Raw genomic sequence first — 15,548 nt, 5'->3', positions numbered from 1 at the left:
CTCAGCCCCAGTGGCCCCTGGATAGAAGAGACCAGCTCAGCCCAAGGGGCCAAGGATAGAAGAGCCCAGCTCAGGCCGAGGATAAAAGAGCCCACCTCAGCCCCCAAGGGGCCCCCGGATAGAAGAGCCCAGCTCAGCCCCAGGGGCCCGGGATAGAAGAGCCCAGCTCAGCCCCAGGGGCCGCCGTATAGAAGAGCCCAGCTCAGCCCAAGGGGCCCCGGATAGAAGCACCCAACTCAGCCTCAGGGCCCCCGGATATGAGAGCCCAGCACAACCCCTAGGGCCTCCAGATAGAAGAGCGCAGCTCAGGCCCAGGGCCCTGGATAGAAGAGCCCTGCTCAGCCCCAGGACCACAAGATAGAAGAGCCCAGCTTAGCCCCAGGGCCCCCGGATAGGAGAGCCCAGCTCAGCCCCAGGGGCCCCAGGATAGAAGAGCCCAGCTCAGCCTCAGGGCCCCAGGATATGAGAGCCCAGCACAACCCCCAGGGCCCCCAGATAGAAGAGCCCAGCTCAGCCCCAGGGGCCCCGGATAGAAAAGCCCAGTTCAGCCTCAGGGGACCTGGATAGAAGAGCCCAGCTCAGCCCCAGGGGCCCGCAGACATAGGAGCCCAGCTCAGCCCCAGGGGCGCTCGGATAGAAGAGCCCAGCTCAGCCCCAGGTCCCCAGATGGAAGAGCCCAGCTCAGCCCCAGGAACCCCGGATAGAAGCGCCCAGCTCAGCCCCAGGGGCCCCGGATAGAAGAGCCCAGCTCAGCCCCAGGGGGCCCCGGAAGGAAAATCCCAGCTCAGCCCCAGGGCCCCGGAAAGAAGAGCCCAGCTCAGCCCCAGGGCCCCCAGATAGAAGAGCCCAGCTCAGCCCCATAGGACCCCGGATAGAAGAGCCCAGCTCAGCCCCAGGGCCCCGGATGCAAGAGCCCAACTCAGCTCCAGGAGCCCCAGATAGAAGAGCCAAGCTCTGCCCCAGGGGCCCTGGATAGAAGAGCCCAGCTCAGCCCCAGGGGCCCCCGGATAGAAGAGCCAAGATCAGCCCCTAGGGCCCCCAGATACAAGAGCCCAGCTGAGCCCCAGGGGCCCCCGGATAGAAGACCCCAGCTCAGCCCAGGGGCCCCCGGATAGAAGAGCCCAGCTCAGCCCCCAGGGGCCCCAGATAGAAGAACACAGCTCAGCCCCAGGGGCTCGCGGATAGATGAGCCCAGCTCAGCCCCAGGGGCCCCTGATATAAGATCCCAGCTCAGCCCCAGAGGCCCCCGTATAGAAGAACCCAGCTCAGCCCCAGGGGCCCCAGATAGAAGAGCAAAGCTCAGCCCTAGGGCCACGGATGGAACAGCCCAGCTCAGTCCCAGGGGTCCCAAATAGAAGCACCCAGCTCAGCCCCAGGGCCACGGATGGAAGAGCCCAGCTCAGTCCCAGGGGCCCCGGATAGAAGCGCCCAGCTCAGCCCCAGGGCCCCATATAGAACAGCTCAGCTCAGCCCCAGAGGCCCCCGGATAGAAGAGCCCAGCTCAACCCCAGGGGCCCCGGATAGAAGAGCCCAGCTCAGCCTCAGAGGCCCCCGGATAGAAGAGCCCAGCTCAGCCCCAGGGGCCCCGGATAGAAAAGCCCAGCTCAGCCCCAGGGGCCCCTGATAGAACAGCCCAGCTCAGCCCCAGAGGCCCCCGGATAGAAGAACAAAGCTGAGCCCCAGGGGCCCCGGATAGAAGAGCAAAGCTCAGCCCTAGGGCCACGGATGTAAGAGCCCAGCTCAGTCCCAGGGGCCCCAAATAGAAGCGCCCAGCTCAGCCCCAGGGCCACGGATGGAAGAGCCCAGGTCAGTCCCAGGGGCCCCGGATAGAAGCACCCAGCTCAGCCCCAGGGCCCTGGATAGAAGAGCCCAGCTCAGCCCCAGAGGCCCCTGGATAGAAGAACCCAGCTCAGCCCCAGGGGCCCTGGATAGAAAAGCCCAGTTCAGCCCCAGGGGCCCTGGATAGAAGAGCCCAGCTCAGCCCCAGGGGCCCCCAGATATAAGAGCACAGCTCAGCCCCAGGGGCCCCCGGATAAAAGAGTCTAGTTCAGCCCCAGGGCCCCGGATGGAAGAGCCCAGCTCAGCCCCAGGGGCCCCGGATAGAAGTGCCCATCTCAGTCCCAGGGGCCCCAGATAGAAGAGCCCAGCTCAGCCCCAGGGCCCCCCGGATAGAAGATCCCAGCTCAGCCCCAGTGCCCCGGAAAGAAGAGCCCAGCTCAGCCCCAGGGCCCCCAGATAGAAGAGCCCAGCTCAGCCCCAGGGGCCACCGGATAGAAGAGCCCAGCTCAGCCCCTGGGCCCCGGATGGAAGAGCCCATCTCAGCCCCAGGGGCCGCAGATAAAAGCGCCCAGCTCAGCCCCAGGGGCCCCGGATAGAAGAGCCCACTCAGCCTCAGAGGCCCCCGGATAGAAGAGCCCAGCTCAGCCCCAGGGGCCCCTGGATAGAAGAGCCCAGCTCAGCCCCAGTGGCCCAGGATAGAAGAGCCCAGCTCAGCCCCAGGGGCCCCAGGATAGAAGAGGCCAGCTCAGCCCCAGGGTTCCCCGGATAGAAGAGCCCAGTTCAGCCCCAGGGGCCCATAGTGAAGAGCCCAGCTCAGCCTCAGGGCCCCCCAGATAGTAGGACCCAGCTCAGCCCAGGGGCCCCTAGATAGAAGAGCTCAGCTCAGCCAATAGGGGCCCCCGATAGAAGCACCCAGCTCAGCCCCTGGGTCCCCCGGATAGATGATCCCAGCTCAGCCCCAGGGGCCCCAGATAGAAGAGCCCCGCTGAGCCCCAGGGGCCCTGGATTATAGAGCCCAGCTCAGTCCCAGAGGCTACCAGATAGAAGAGCCCAGCTCAGCCCCAGGGGGCCCCAGATAGAAGAGCCCAGCTCAGCCCCAGAGGCCCCCGGATAGAAGAGCCCAGCTCAGCCCCAGAGGCCCCCGATTAGAAGAGCCCAGCTCAGCCCCAGGGGGCCCCAGATAGAAGAGCCCAGCTCAGCCCGGCCCCCTGGAGGCCCCTGAATAGAAGAGCCTAGCTCAGCCCCCTAGGGGCCCAGATAGAAGAGCCCAGCTCAGCCCCAGGGGACCCCGGATAGAAGAGCCCAGCTTAGCCCCAGGAGTCCCCGGATAGAAGAGTCCAGCTCAGTCCCAGGGGCCCCGGATAGAAGAGCCCAGCTCAGCCCCAGGGGCCCAGAGAGAAGAGCCCCGCTCAGCCCCCAGATAGAAGAGCCCAGCTGTGCCCCAGGGGCCTCGGATAAAAAAGCCCAGCTAAGCCCCAGAGGCCCCAGATGGAAGAGCCCAGCTCAGCCACAGGGGCCCCAGATGGAAGAGCCCAGTTCAGCCCCATGGCTCCCAGATAGAGGACCCCAGCTCAGCCCCAGGGGCCCTGGATAGAAGAGCCTAGCTTAGCCCCAGGACTCCCTGGATAGAAGATCCCCGCTCAGCCCTAGGGGCCCGGATAGAGGAGCCCCACTCAGCCCCCGGATAGAAGAGCCCAGCTGTGCCCCAGGGGCCCCCCAATAAAAGAGCCCAGCTCAGCCCCAGAGGCCCAAGATAGAATATCCCAGCTCAGCCACAGGGGCCCCGGATAGAAGAGCCCAGTTCAGCCCCGTGGCCCCCAGATAGAAGAGCCCAGCTCTGCCCCAGGGGCCCTGGATAGAAGAGCCAGCTCAGCCCCAGCGGCCCTCGGATAAAAGAGCCCAGCTCAGCCCCAGGGGCCCCGGACAGAAGAGCCCAGCTCAGCCCCAGGGGCCCCCAGATAGAAGCCCCCAGATAGAAGCACCCAGCTCAGCCCCAGGGGCCCCGGGATAGAAGAGCCCAGCTCAGCCACAGGGGCCCCCGGATAGAGGAGCCCATCTCAGCCACAGGGGCCCCCCGATTGAAGAGCCCAGCTAAGTCCTGTGGCCCCGGATAAAAGAGCCCAGCTCAGCCCCAGGGGCCCCAAATAGAAGAGTATAGCTCAGCCCCAGGGACCCCCTGATAGAAGAGCCAGCTCAGCCCCAGGGGCACCCGGATAGAAGAGCCCAGCTCAGCACCAGGAGCCCCCGGATAGAAGAGCCCAGCTCAGCCCCAGGGGCCTCTGGATAGAAAAGCCCAGCTCAGCCGCAGAGGCCCCCGGATAGAAGAGCCCAGCTCAGCCCCAGGGGCCCCGGATAGAAGAGCCCAGCTCAGCCGCAGAGGCCCCCGGATAGAAGAGCCCAGCTCAGCCCCAGGGGCCCCAGATGGAAGAGCCAAGCTCAGCCCCAGGGGCCCATAGTGAATAGCCCAGCTCAGCCCCCCAGAAGCCCCGGGATAGAAGAGCCCATCTCAGCCCCAGGGCCCCTGGATAGAAGAGCCCAGCTCAGCCGCAGGGGCCCCAGATGGAAGAGCAAAGCTCAGCCCCAGGGGCCCCTGGATAGAGGAGCCCAGCTCAGCCACAGAGGCCCCCGGATAGAAGAGCCCAGCTCAGCCACAGGGGCTCCCCTAGAAGGGCCCAGCTCAGCCCCAGGTCAGTCCAGGGGTCCCCAGATAGAGGAGCCCAGCTCAGCCCCCAGGGGCCCCGGCTAGAAGCACCCAGCTCAGCCCCAGGGGCCCCGGATAGAAGAGCCCAGCTCAGCCCCAGGGGCCGCCGGATAGAAGAGCACAGCTCAGCCCCAGGGGCCGCCGGATAGAAGAGCCCAGCTCAGCCCCAGGGGCCGCTGGATAGAAGAGCACAGCTCAGCCCCAGGGACTCCCGGATAGAAGAGCCCAGCTCAGCACCAGGAGCCCCCGGATAGAATAGCCCAGCTCAGCCCCAGGGGCCTCTGGATAGAAAAGCCCAGCTCAGCCGCAGAGGCCCCCAGATAGAAGAGCCTAGCTCATCCACAGGGGCCCCAGATGGAAGAGCCAAGCTCAGCCCCAGGGGCCCATAGTGAAGAGCCCAGCTCAGCCCCCCAGAAGCCCCGGGATAGAAGAGCCCATCTCAGCCCCAGGGGCCCCTGGATAGAAGAGCCCAGCTCAGCCGCAGGGTCCCCAGATGGAAGAGCAAAGCTCAGCCCCAAGGGCCCCTGGATAGAGGAGCCCAGCACAGTCCCCAGAGGCCCCGGATAGAAGAGCCCAGCTCAGCCCCGGGGGCCCCAGATAGAAGAGTATAGCTCAGCCCCAGGGATCCCCTGATAGAAGAGCCCAGCTCAGCCCCAGGGGCACCCGGATAGAAGAGCCCAGCTCAGCACCAGGAGCCCCCGGATAGAATAGCCCAGCTCAGCCCCAGGGGCCTCTGGATAGAAAAGCCCAGCTCAGCCGCAGAGGCCCCCAGATAGAAGAGCCCAGCTCATCCCCAGGGGCCCCAGATGGAAGAGCCAAGCTCAGCCCCAGCGGCCCATAGTGAAGAGCCCAGCTCAGCCCCCCAGAAGCCCCGGGATAGAAGAGCCCATCTCAGCCGCAGGGTCCCCAGATGGAAGAGCAAAGCTCAGCCCCAAGGGCCCCTGGATAGAGGAGCCCAGCTCAGCCACAGAGGCCCCCGGATAGAAGGCCCATGGTCAGTCCAGGGGTCCCCAGATAGAGGAGCCCAGCACAGTCCCCAGGGGCCCTGAATAGAAGCGCCCAGCTCAGCCCCAGGGGCCCCGGATAGAAGAGCCCACTCAGCCTCAGAGGCCCCCGGATAGAAGAGCCCAGCTCAGCCCCAGGGGCCCCTGGATAGAAGAGCCCAGCTCAGCCCCAGTGGCCCAGGATAGAAGAGCCCAGCTCAGCCCCAGGGGCAGCAGGATAGAAGAGGCCAGCTCAGCCCCAGGGTTCCCCGGATAGAAGAGCCTAGTTCAGCCCCAGGGGCCCATAGTGAAGCGCCCAGCTCAGCCCCCCAGGGGCCCTGGAATAGAAGAGCCCAGCTCAGCCCCAGGGCCCCCCCAGATAGTAGGACCCAGCTCAGCCCAGGGGCCCCTAGATAGAAGAGCCCAGCTCAGCCAATAGGGGCCCCCGATAGAAGCACCCAGCTCAGCCCCAGGGTCCCCCGGATAGATGATCCCAGCTCAGCCCCAGGGGCCCCAGATAGAAGAGCCCCGCTGAGCCCCAGGGGCCCTGGAATGAAGAGCCCAGCTCAGCCCCAGAGGCTACCAGATAGAAGAGCCCAGCTCAGCCCCAGGGGGCCCCAGATAGAAGAGCCCAGCTCAGCCCCAGAGGCCCCCGATTAGAAGAGCCCAGCTCAGCCCCAGGGGGCCCCAGATAGAAGAGCCCAGCTCAGCCCGGCCCCCTGGAGGCCCCTGAATAGAAGAGCCTAGCTCAGCCCCCTAGGGGCCCAGAAAGAAGAGCCCAGCTCAGCCCCAGAGCCCCCCAGATAGAAGAGCCCAGCTCAGCCCCAGGGGCCCCCAGAAATAAGAGCCCAGCTCAGCCCCAGGGGACCACGGATTGAAGAGCCCAGCTCAGTCCCAGGGGCCCCGGATAGAAGAGCCCAGCTCAGCCCCAGGGGCCCAGAGAGAAGAGCCCCGCTCAGCCCCCAGATAGAAGAGCCCAGCTGTGCCCCAGGGGCCTCGGATAAAAAAGCCCAGCTCAGCCCCAGAGGCCCCAGATGGAAGAGCCCAGCTCAGCCACAGGGGCCCCAGATGGAAGAGCCCAGTTCAGCCCCATGGCCCCCAGATAGAGGACCCCAGCTCAGCCCCAGGGGCCCTGGATAGAAGAGCCTAGCTTAGCCCCAGGACTCCCTGGATAGAAGATCCCCGCTCAGCCCCAGGGGCCCCGGATAGAAGAGCCCAGCTCAGCCACAGGGGCCCCGGATAGAAGAGCCCCACTCAGCCCCCGGATAGAAGAGCCCAGCTGTGCCCCAGGGGCCCCCCAATAAAAGAGCCCAGCTCAGCCCCAGAGGCCCAAGATAGAATATCCCAGCTCAGCCACAGGGGCCCCGGATAGAAGAGCCCAGTTCAGCCCCGTGGCCCCCAGATAGAAGAGCCCAGCTCTGCCCCAGGGGCCCTGGATAGAAGAGCCAGCTCAGCCCCAGCGGCCCTCGGATAAAAGAGCCCAGCTCAGCCCCAGGGGCCCCCGGACAGAAGAGCCCAGCTCAGCCCCAGGGGCCCCCAGATAGAAGCGCCCAGCTCAGCCCCAGGGGCCCCGGGATAGAAGAGCCCAACTCAGCCACAGGGGCCCCCGGATAGAAGAGCCCATCTCAGCCACAGCGGCCCCCCGATAGAAGAGCCCAGCTAAGTCCTGTGGCCCCGGATAGAAGAGCCCAGCTCAGCCCCAGGGGCCCCAGATAGAAGAGTATAGCTCAGCCCCAGGGACCCCCTGATAGAAGAGCCCAGCTCAGCCCCAGGGGCCCTGGAAAGAAGAGCCAGCTCAGCCCCAGGGGCACCCGGATAGAAGAGCCCAGCTCAGCCCCAGGGGCCCCCAGACATAAGAGCCGAGCTCAGCCCCAGGGGCCCCCGGATAGAAGAGCCCAGCTCAGTCCCAGGGCCCCTGATAGAAGAGCCCAGCTCAGCCCCAGGGGCCCCGGATAGAAGCGCCCAGCTCAGCCCCAGGGGCCCCGGATAGAAGCGCCCAGCTCAGCCCCAGGGGCCCCGGAAAGAAGAGCCCAGCTCAGCCCCAGGGGGCCCTGGATAGAAAATCCTAGCTCAGCCCCAGGGCCCCGGAAAGAAGAGCCCAGCTCAGCCCCGGGGGCCACAGGATAGAAGAGCCCAGTTCAGCCCCAAGGGCCCCCAGATAGAAGAGCCCAGCTCAGCCCCAGGGCCCCCGATAGAAAAGCCCAGCTCAGCCCCAGGGGCCCCAGAAAGAAGAGCCCAGCTCAGCCCCAGGGGCCCCCGGATAGAAGAGCGCAGCTCAGCCCCAGATGCCCCCGGATAGAAGAGCCCAGCTCAGCACCAGGGGCCCCAGATATAAGAGCCCAGCTCAGCCCCAGGGGCCCGCGGATAGAAGAGCCCAGCTCAGCCCCAATGTCACCCGGATAAAAGAGCCCCGCTCAGCCCCAGGGGACCCAGATAGAAAAGCCCTGCTCAGCCCCTGAGGCCCCCAGATAGAAGGGCGCAGCTCAGCTCCACGGCCCCCAGATAGAATAGACTAGCTCAGCACAAAGGGCCCTGGATAGAAGTGTGCAGCTCTCTCCAGGGGCCCCCGGATAGAATAGAATAGCTCAGCCCAAGGGGCCCCTGGATAGAAGAGCGCAGCTCAGCCCCAGAGGCCCCCAAATAGAAGAGCCCAGCTCAGCACCAGGGCCCCCAGATACAAGAGCCCAGCTCAGCCCCAGGGGGCCCCGGATAGAAGAGCCCAGCTCGGCCCCAAGTTCCCCCAGATAGAAGAGTATAGCACAGCCCCAGGGGCCCCAGATCGAAGAGCTCAGCCCCCCAGAGGCCCCTGGATAGAAGAGCACAGCTCAGCCCCAGGGGCCCCGGATAGAAGAGTATAGCTCAGCCAAAGGGGCCCCGGATAGAAGAGCCCAGGGGCCCTGGATAGAAGTGCTCAGCTCAGCTCCGGATAGAAGAGCCCAGCCCTCCCCAGGAGCCATCAGATAGAATAGACCAGCTCAGTCCCAGGGGCCCCGGATAGAAGAGCACATCTCAGCACCAGGGGCCCCCAGATAGAAGAGCCCAGCTCAGCCCCAGGGCCCCCAGATAGAAGAGCTCAGCTCAGCCCCAGAGGCCCCCGGATAGAAGAGCCCAGCTCAGCACCAGGGCCCGAGATAGAAGAGCCCAGCTCAGCCCCAGGGGCCCCCAGATAGAAGAGCCCAGCTCAGCCCCAAGGGCCCCCGGATAGAAGAGTATAGCTCAGCCCCGGGGGCCCCCGATCACAGAGCCCAGCTCATCCCCAGGGGCCCCCAGATAGAAGAGCCCAGGTCAACCCCAGGGGCCCCCAGATAGAAGAGCCCAGCTGAGCCCAAGGGCCCCCGGATAGTAGAGTATAGCTCAGCACCAGAGGCCCCCAGATAGAAGAGCCAAGCTCAGCCCCAAGGGCTCCCGGATAGGAGAGTATAGCTCAGCCCCAGGGGCCCCGGGATAGAAGAGTCCTGGGGTCCTGGATAGAAGAGCCCAGCTCAGCACCAGATAGCAGAGTCCAGCCCTCCCCAAGGGCCCCCGGAGAGAATAGACCAGCTCAGCCCCAAGGGCCCTGGATAGAAGAGCCCAGCTCAGCCCCTCAGGGGCACCCAGATAGAAGAGCCCAGCTCAGCCCCAGTGGCCCCTGGATAGAAGAGACCAGCTCAGCCCAAGGGGCCACGGATAGAAGAGCCCAGCTCAGGCCGAGGATAAAAGAGCCCAGCTCAGCCCCCAAGGGGCCCCCGGATAGAAGAGCCCAGCTCAGCCCCAGGGGCCCCTGGATAAAAGACACCAGCTCAGCCCAAGGGGCCACGGATAGAAGAGCCCAGCTCAGGCCGAGTATAAAAGAGCCCAGCTCAGCCCCCAAGGGGCCTCCAGATAGAAGAGCCCAGCTCAGGCCCAGGGCCCTGGATAGAAGAGCCCTGCTCAGCCCCAGGACCCCAAGATAGAAGAGCCCAGCTTAGCCCCAGGGCCCCCGGATAGGAGAGCCCAGCTCAGCCCCAGGGGCCCCAGGATAGAAGAGCCCAGCTCAGCCTCAGGGCCCCAGGATATGAGAGCCCAGCACAACCCCCAGGGCCCCCAGATAGAAGAGCCCAGCTCAGCCCCAGGGGCCCCGGATAGAAAATCCCAGTTCAGCCTCAGGGGACCTGGATAGAAGAGCCCAGCTCAGCCCCAGGGGCCCGCAGACATAGGAGCCCAGCTCAGCCCCAGGGGCGCTCGGATAGAAGAGCCCAGCTCAGCCCCAGGTCCCCAGATGGAAGAGCCCAGCTCAGCCCCAGGAACCCCGGATAGAAGCGCCCAGCTCAGCCCCAGGGGCCCCGGATAGAAGAGCCCAGCTCAGCCCCAGGGGGCCCCGGAAGGAAAATCCCAGCTCAGCCCCGGGGCCCCGGAAAGAAGAGCCCAGCTCAGCCCCGGGGCCCCCAGATAGAAGAGCCCAGCTCAGCCCCAGGGCCCCGGATGCAAGAGCCCAACTCAGCTCCAGGAGCCCCAGATAGAAGAGCCAAGCTCTGCCCCAGGGGCCCTGGATAGTAGAGCCCAGCTCAGCCCCAGGGGCCACCGGATAGAAGAGCCAAGATCAGCCCCTGGGGCCACCAGATAGAAGAGCCCAGCTGAGCCCCAGGGGCCCCCGGATAGAAGGCCCCAGCTCAGCCCAGGGGCCCCCGGATAGAAGAGCCCAGCTCAGCCCCCAGGGGCCCCAGATAGAAGAGCCCAGCTCAGCCCCAGGGGCCCCTGATATAAGAGCCCAGCTCAGCCCCAGAGGCCCCCGTATAGAAGAACCCAGCTCAGCCCCAGGGGCCCCAGATAGAAGAGCAAAGCTCAGCCCTAGGGCCACGGATGGAAGAGCCCAGCTCAGTCCCAGGGGCCCCAAATAGAAGCACCCAGCTCAGCCCCAGGGCCACGGATGGAAGAGCCCAGCTCAGTCCCAGGGGCCCCGGATAGAAGCGCCCAGCTCAGCCCCAGGGCCCCATATAGAACAGCCCAGCTCAGCCCCGGAGGCCCCCGGATAGAAGAGCCCAGCTCAACCCCAGGGGCCCCCGGATAGAAGAGCCCAGCTCAGCCTCAGAGGCCCCCGGATAGAAGAGCCCAGCTCAGCCCCAGGGGCCCCGGATAGAAAAGCCCAGCTCAGCCCCAGGGGCCCCTGATAGAAGAGCCCAGCTCAGCCCCAGAGGCCCCCGGATAGAAGAACAAAGCTGAGCCCCAGGGGCCCCGGATAGAAGAGCAAAGCTCAGCCCTAGGGCCACAGATGTAAGAGCCCAGCTCAGTCCCAGGGGCCCCAAATAGAAGCGCCCAGCTCAGCCCCAGGGCCACGGATGGAAGAGCCCAGGTCAGTCCCAGGGGCCCCGGATAGAAGCACCCAGCTCAGCCCCAGGGCCCTGGATAGAAGAGCCCAGCTCAGCCCCAGAGGCCCCTGGATAGAAGAGCCCAGCTCAGCCCCAGGGGCCCTGGATAGAAAAGCCCAGTTCAGCCTCAGGGGCCCTGGATAGAAGAGCCCAGCTCAGCCCCAGGGGCCCCCAGATATAAGAGCCCAGCTCAGCCCCAGGGGCCCCCGGATAGAAGAGTCTAGTTCAGCCCCAGGGCCCCGGATGGAAGAGCCCAGCTCAGCCCCAGGGGCCCCGGATAGAAGTGCCCATCTCAGTCCCAGGGGCCCCAGATAGAAGAGCCCAGCTCAGCCCCAGGGCCCCCCGGATAGAAGATCCCAGCTCAGCCCCAGTGCCCCGGAAAGAAGAGCCCAGCTCAGCCCCAGGGCCCCCAGATAGAAGAGCCCAGCTCAGCCCCAGGGGCCACCGGATAGAAGAGCCCAGCTCAGCCCCTGGGCCCGGATTGAAGAGCCCATCTCAGCCCCAGGGGCCGCAGATAAAAGCGCCCAGCTCAGCCCCAGGGGCCCCGGATAGAAGAGCCCACTCAGCCTCAGAGGCCCTCGGATAGAAGAGCCCAGCTCAGCCCCAGGGGCCCCTGGATAGAAGAGCCCAGCTCAGCCCCAGTGGCCCAGGATAGAAGAGCCCAGCTCAGCCCCAGGGGCCCCAGGATAGAAGAGGCCATCTCAGCCCCAGGGTTCCCCGGATAGAAGAGCCCAGTTCAGCCCCAGGGGCCCATAGTGAAGAGCCCAGCTCAGCCCCCCAGGGGCCCTGGAATAGAAGAGCCCAGCTCAGCCCCAGGGCCCCCCAGTTAGTAGGACCCAGCTCAGCCCAGGGGCCCCTAGATAGAAGAGCCCAGCTCAGCCAATAGGGGCCCCCGATAGAAGCACCCAGCTCAGCCCCAGGGTCCCCCCGATAGATGATCCCAGCTCAGCCCCAGGGGCCCCAGATAGAAGAGCCCCGCTGAGCCCCAGGGGCCCTGGATTGAAGAGCCCAGCTCAGCCCCAGAGGCTACCAGATAGAAGAGCCCAGCTCAGCCCCAGGGGGCCCCAGATAGAAGAGCCCAGCTCAGCCCCAGAGGCCCCCGGATAGAAGAGCCCAGCTCAGCCCCAGAGGCCCCCGATTAGAAGAGCCCAGCTCAGCCCCAGGGGGCCCCAGATAGAAGAGCCCAGCTCAGCCCGCCCCCTGGAGGCCCCTGAATAGAAGAGCCTAGCTCAGCCCCCTAGGGGCCCAGATAGAAGAGCCCAGCTCAGCCCCAGGGGACCCCGGATAGAAGAGCCCAGCTTAGCCCCAGGAGTCCCCGGATAGAAGAGCCCAGCTCAGTCCCAGGGGCCCCGGATAGAAGAGCCCAGCTCAGCCCCAGGGGCCCAGAGAGAAGAGCCCCGCTCAGCCCCCAGATAGAAGAGCCCAGCTGTGCCCCAGGGGCCTCGGATAAAAAAGCCCAGCTCAGCCCCAGAGGCCCCAGATGGAAGAGCCCAGCTCAGCCACAGGGGCCCCAGATGGAAGAGCCCAGTTCAGCCCCATGGCCCCCAGATAGAGGACCCCAGCTCAGCCCCAGGGGCCCTGGATAGAAGAGCCTAGCTTAGCCCCAGGACTCCCTGGATAGAAGATCCCCGCTCAGCCCCAGGGGCCCCGGATAGAAGAGCCCAGCTCAGCCACAGGGGCCCCGGATAGAAGAGCCCAGCTCAGCCCTAGGAGCCCGGATAGAGGAGCCCCACTCAGCCCCCGGATAGAAGAGCCCAGCTGTGCCCCAGGGGCCCCCCAATAAAAGAGCCCAGCTCAGCCCCAGAGGCCCAAGATAGAATATCCCAGCTCAGCCACAGGGGCCCCGGATAGAAGAGCCCAGTTCAGCCCCATGGCCCCCAGATAGAAGAGCCCAGCTCTGCCCCAGGGGCCCTGGATAGAAGAGCCCAGCTCAGCCCCAGGGGCCCCCAGATTGAAGCGCCCAGCTCAGCCCCAGGGGCCCCGGGATAGAAGAGCCCAGCTCAGCCACAGGGGCCCCCGGATAGAAGAGCCCATCTCAGCCACAGGGGCCCCCCGATAGAAGAGCCCAGCTAAGTCCTGTGGCCCCGGATAGAAGAGCCCAGCTCAGCCCCAGGGGCCCCAGATAGAAGAGTATAGCTCAGCCCCAGGGACCCCCTGATAGAAGAGCCCAGCTCAGCCCCAGGGGCCCTGGATAGAAGAGCCAGCTCAGCCCCAGGGGCCCCCGTATAGAAGAGCCCAGCTCAGCCCCAGGGGCCTCTGGATAGAAAAGCCCAGCTCAGCCGCAGAGGCCCCCAGATAGAAGAGCCCAGCTCAGCCCCAGGGGCCCCAGATGGAAGAGCCAAGCTCAGCCCCAGGGGCCCATAGTGAATAGCCCAGCTCAGCCCCCCAGAAGCCCCGGGATAGAAGAGCCCATCTCAGCCCCAGGGCCCCTGGATAGAAGAGCTCAGCTCAGCCGCAGGGGCCCCAGATGGAAGAGCAAAGCTCAGTCCCAGGGGCCCCTGGATAGAGGAGCCCAGCTCAGCCACAGAGGCCCCCGGATAGAAGAGCCCAGCTCAGCCACAGGGGCTCCCCTAGAAGGGCCCAGCTCAGCCCCAGGTCAGTCCAGGGGTCCCCAGATAGAGGAGCCCAGCTCAGCCCCCAGGGGCCCCGGCTAGAAGCACCCAGCTCAGCCCCAGGGGCCCCGGATAGAAGAGCCCAGCTCAGCCCCAGGGGCCGCCGGATAGAAGAGCACAGCTCAGCCCCAGGGGCCGCCGGATAGAAGAGCCCAGCTCAGCCCCAGGGGCCGCTGGATAGAAGAGCACAGCTCAGCCCCAGGGACTCCCGGATAGAAGAGCCCAGCTCAGCACCAGGAGCCCCCGGATAAAATAGCCCAGCTCAGCCCCAGGGGCCTCTGGATAGAAAAGCCAAGCTCAGCCGCAGAGGCCCCCAGATAGAAGAGCCTAGCTCATCCACAGGGGCCCCAGATGGAAGAGCCAAGCTCAGCCCCAGGGGCCCATAGTGAAGAGCCCAGCTCAGCCCCCCAGAAGCCCCGGGATAGAAGAGCCCATCTCAGTCCCAGGGGCCCCTGGATAGAAGAGCCCAGCTCAGCCGCAGGGTCCCCAGATGGAAGAGCAAAGCTCAGCCCCAAGGGCCCCTGGATAGAGGAGCCCAGCTCAGCCACAGAGGCCCCCGGATAGAAGGCCCAAGGTCAGTCCAGGTGTCCCCAGATAGAGGAGCCCAGCACAGTCCCCAGGGGCCCTGGATAGAAGCACCCAGCTCAGCCCCAGGGGCCCCGGAAAGAAGAGTATAGCTTAGCCCCAGAGGCCCCGGATAGAAGAGCCCAGCTCAGCCCCGGGGGCCCCAGATAGAAGAGTATAGCTCAGCCCCAGGGACCCCCTGATAGAAGAGCCCAGCTCAGCCCCAGGGGCACCCGGATAGAAGAGCCCAGCTCAGCACCAGGAGCCCCCGGATAGAATAGCCCAGCTCAGCCCCAGGGGCCTCTGGATAGAAAAGCCCAGCTCAGCCGCAGAGGCCCCGGATAGAAGAGCCCAGCTCATCCCCAGGGGCCCCAGATGGAAGAGCCAAGCTCAGCCCCAGGGGTCCATAGTGAAGAGCCCAGCTCAGCCCCCCAGAAGCCCCGGGATAGAAGAGCCCATCTCAGCCGCAGGGTCCCCAGATGGAAGAGCAAAGCTCAGCCCCAAGGGCCCCTGGATAGAGGAGCCCAGCTCAGCCACAGAGGCCCCCGGATAGAAGGCCCAAGGTCAGTCCAGGGGTCCCCAGATAGAGGAGCCCAGCACAGTCCCCAGGGGCCCTGGATAGAAGCACCCAGCTCAGCCCCAGGGGCCCCGGATAGAAGAGCCCAGCTCAGCCCCAGGGGCCGCCGGATAGAAGAGCCCAGCTCAGCCCCAGGGGCCGCCGGATAGAAGAGCCCAGCTCAGCCCCAGGGGCCGCTGGATAGAAGAGCACAGCTCAGACCCAGGGACTCCCGCATAAAAGAGCCCAGCTCAGCCACAGGGGCTCCCCTAGAAGGGCCCAGCTCAGCCCCAGGGGCCCCGGATAGAAGAGCCCAGCTCAGTCCGGCTCCTGCAGAGATTCCCTCCAGGATTATTCAGTCTATTTCTACAAACACAGCAGAAGGTGCTGACAATCTCCTACCTGAGCAGAGACTTGTGTAGACATGTCCAGGCTCTCTCCTCCCCCTGGGGTCTGGGGGTGGGTGGTGCAGATGTGGGGTCTGAGGGGGGGTCTGCAGATGGAGGTAACTGCACAGAGAGACAATGGTTCCTTCCTCCTCTGCTGCAGGCTGAAAACACCAGGAGAGGCCGGAAGTGATGTCACCACAGCTGCTGCTGCTGTCCCTGCCGCCGCTGACCCGGAAGAGGAAACCCTTATCCCTTTCATCCAATGTGCAGCTCTGTGAGTTTCATCAGCAGGCGAGGATCGCCCTCTGCTGGCCGCTGACGGAACTGTCGCCTCCAGTCTTCAGGAGTGAATTAGAAATAGCCTGAATTTCATTAATTATATGTAAGAAACTGCTAGAATTAAATTGGACAATGTTTTCTATTTTTCCTGTTTCTGAGGGTAATTTTTTATATTTGGTAGGACTGTGTGTATTCAAACAACTTTACGACTCCGCACCAAATTAAGTTTTACATTTGTCTCCTTTGTTTACCCGCTCACTCCCTTCAAAGGTTCACTTATAAAATGAACAAACAAGTAGATTACAGTCTCAATAACTTCATAAGACAGAACAATCAGATTTGACTGTCACAGATTTCTCCC

The 15,548-nt window shown here is 65.0% G+C and overlaps 1 protein-coding gene across 1 annotated transcript in view; it reads right to left on the bottom strand.

The window, feature by feature from the left end:
• Window positions 1-15,050, bottom strand: part of LOC147737937 (uncharacterized) — a 218,019-nt gene extending 202,969 nt beyond the window's left edge. Inside the window, exon 1 of the mRNA XM_086948964.1 lies at window positions 14,922-15,050. The gene's annotated coding sequence lies outside the window, so the exon portion shown is untranslated. The remainder of the gene's footprint in view (window positions 1-14,921) is intronic.
• Between the last annotated feature and the right edge of the window lie 498 nt (window positions 15,051-15,548).

The sequence above is a fragment of the Lissotriton vulgaris genome, chromosome 1_1, assembly GCF_964263255.1.
Source record: "Lissotriton vulgaris chromosome 1_1, aLisVul1.2, whole genome shotgun sequence".
NCBI lineage: Eukaryota > Metazoa > Chordata > Amphibia > Caudata > Salamandridae > Lissotriton > Lissotriton vulgaris.
This window is presented reverse-complemented; position numbering and strand designations above follow the sequence as displayed.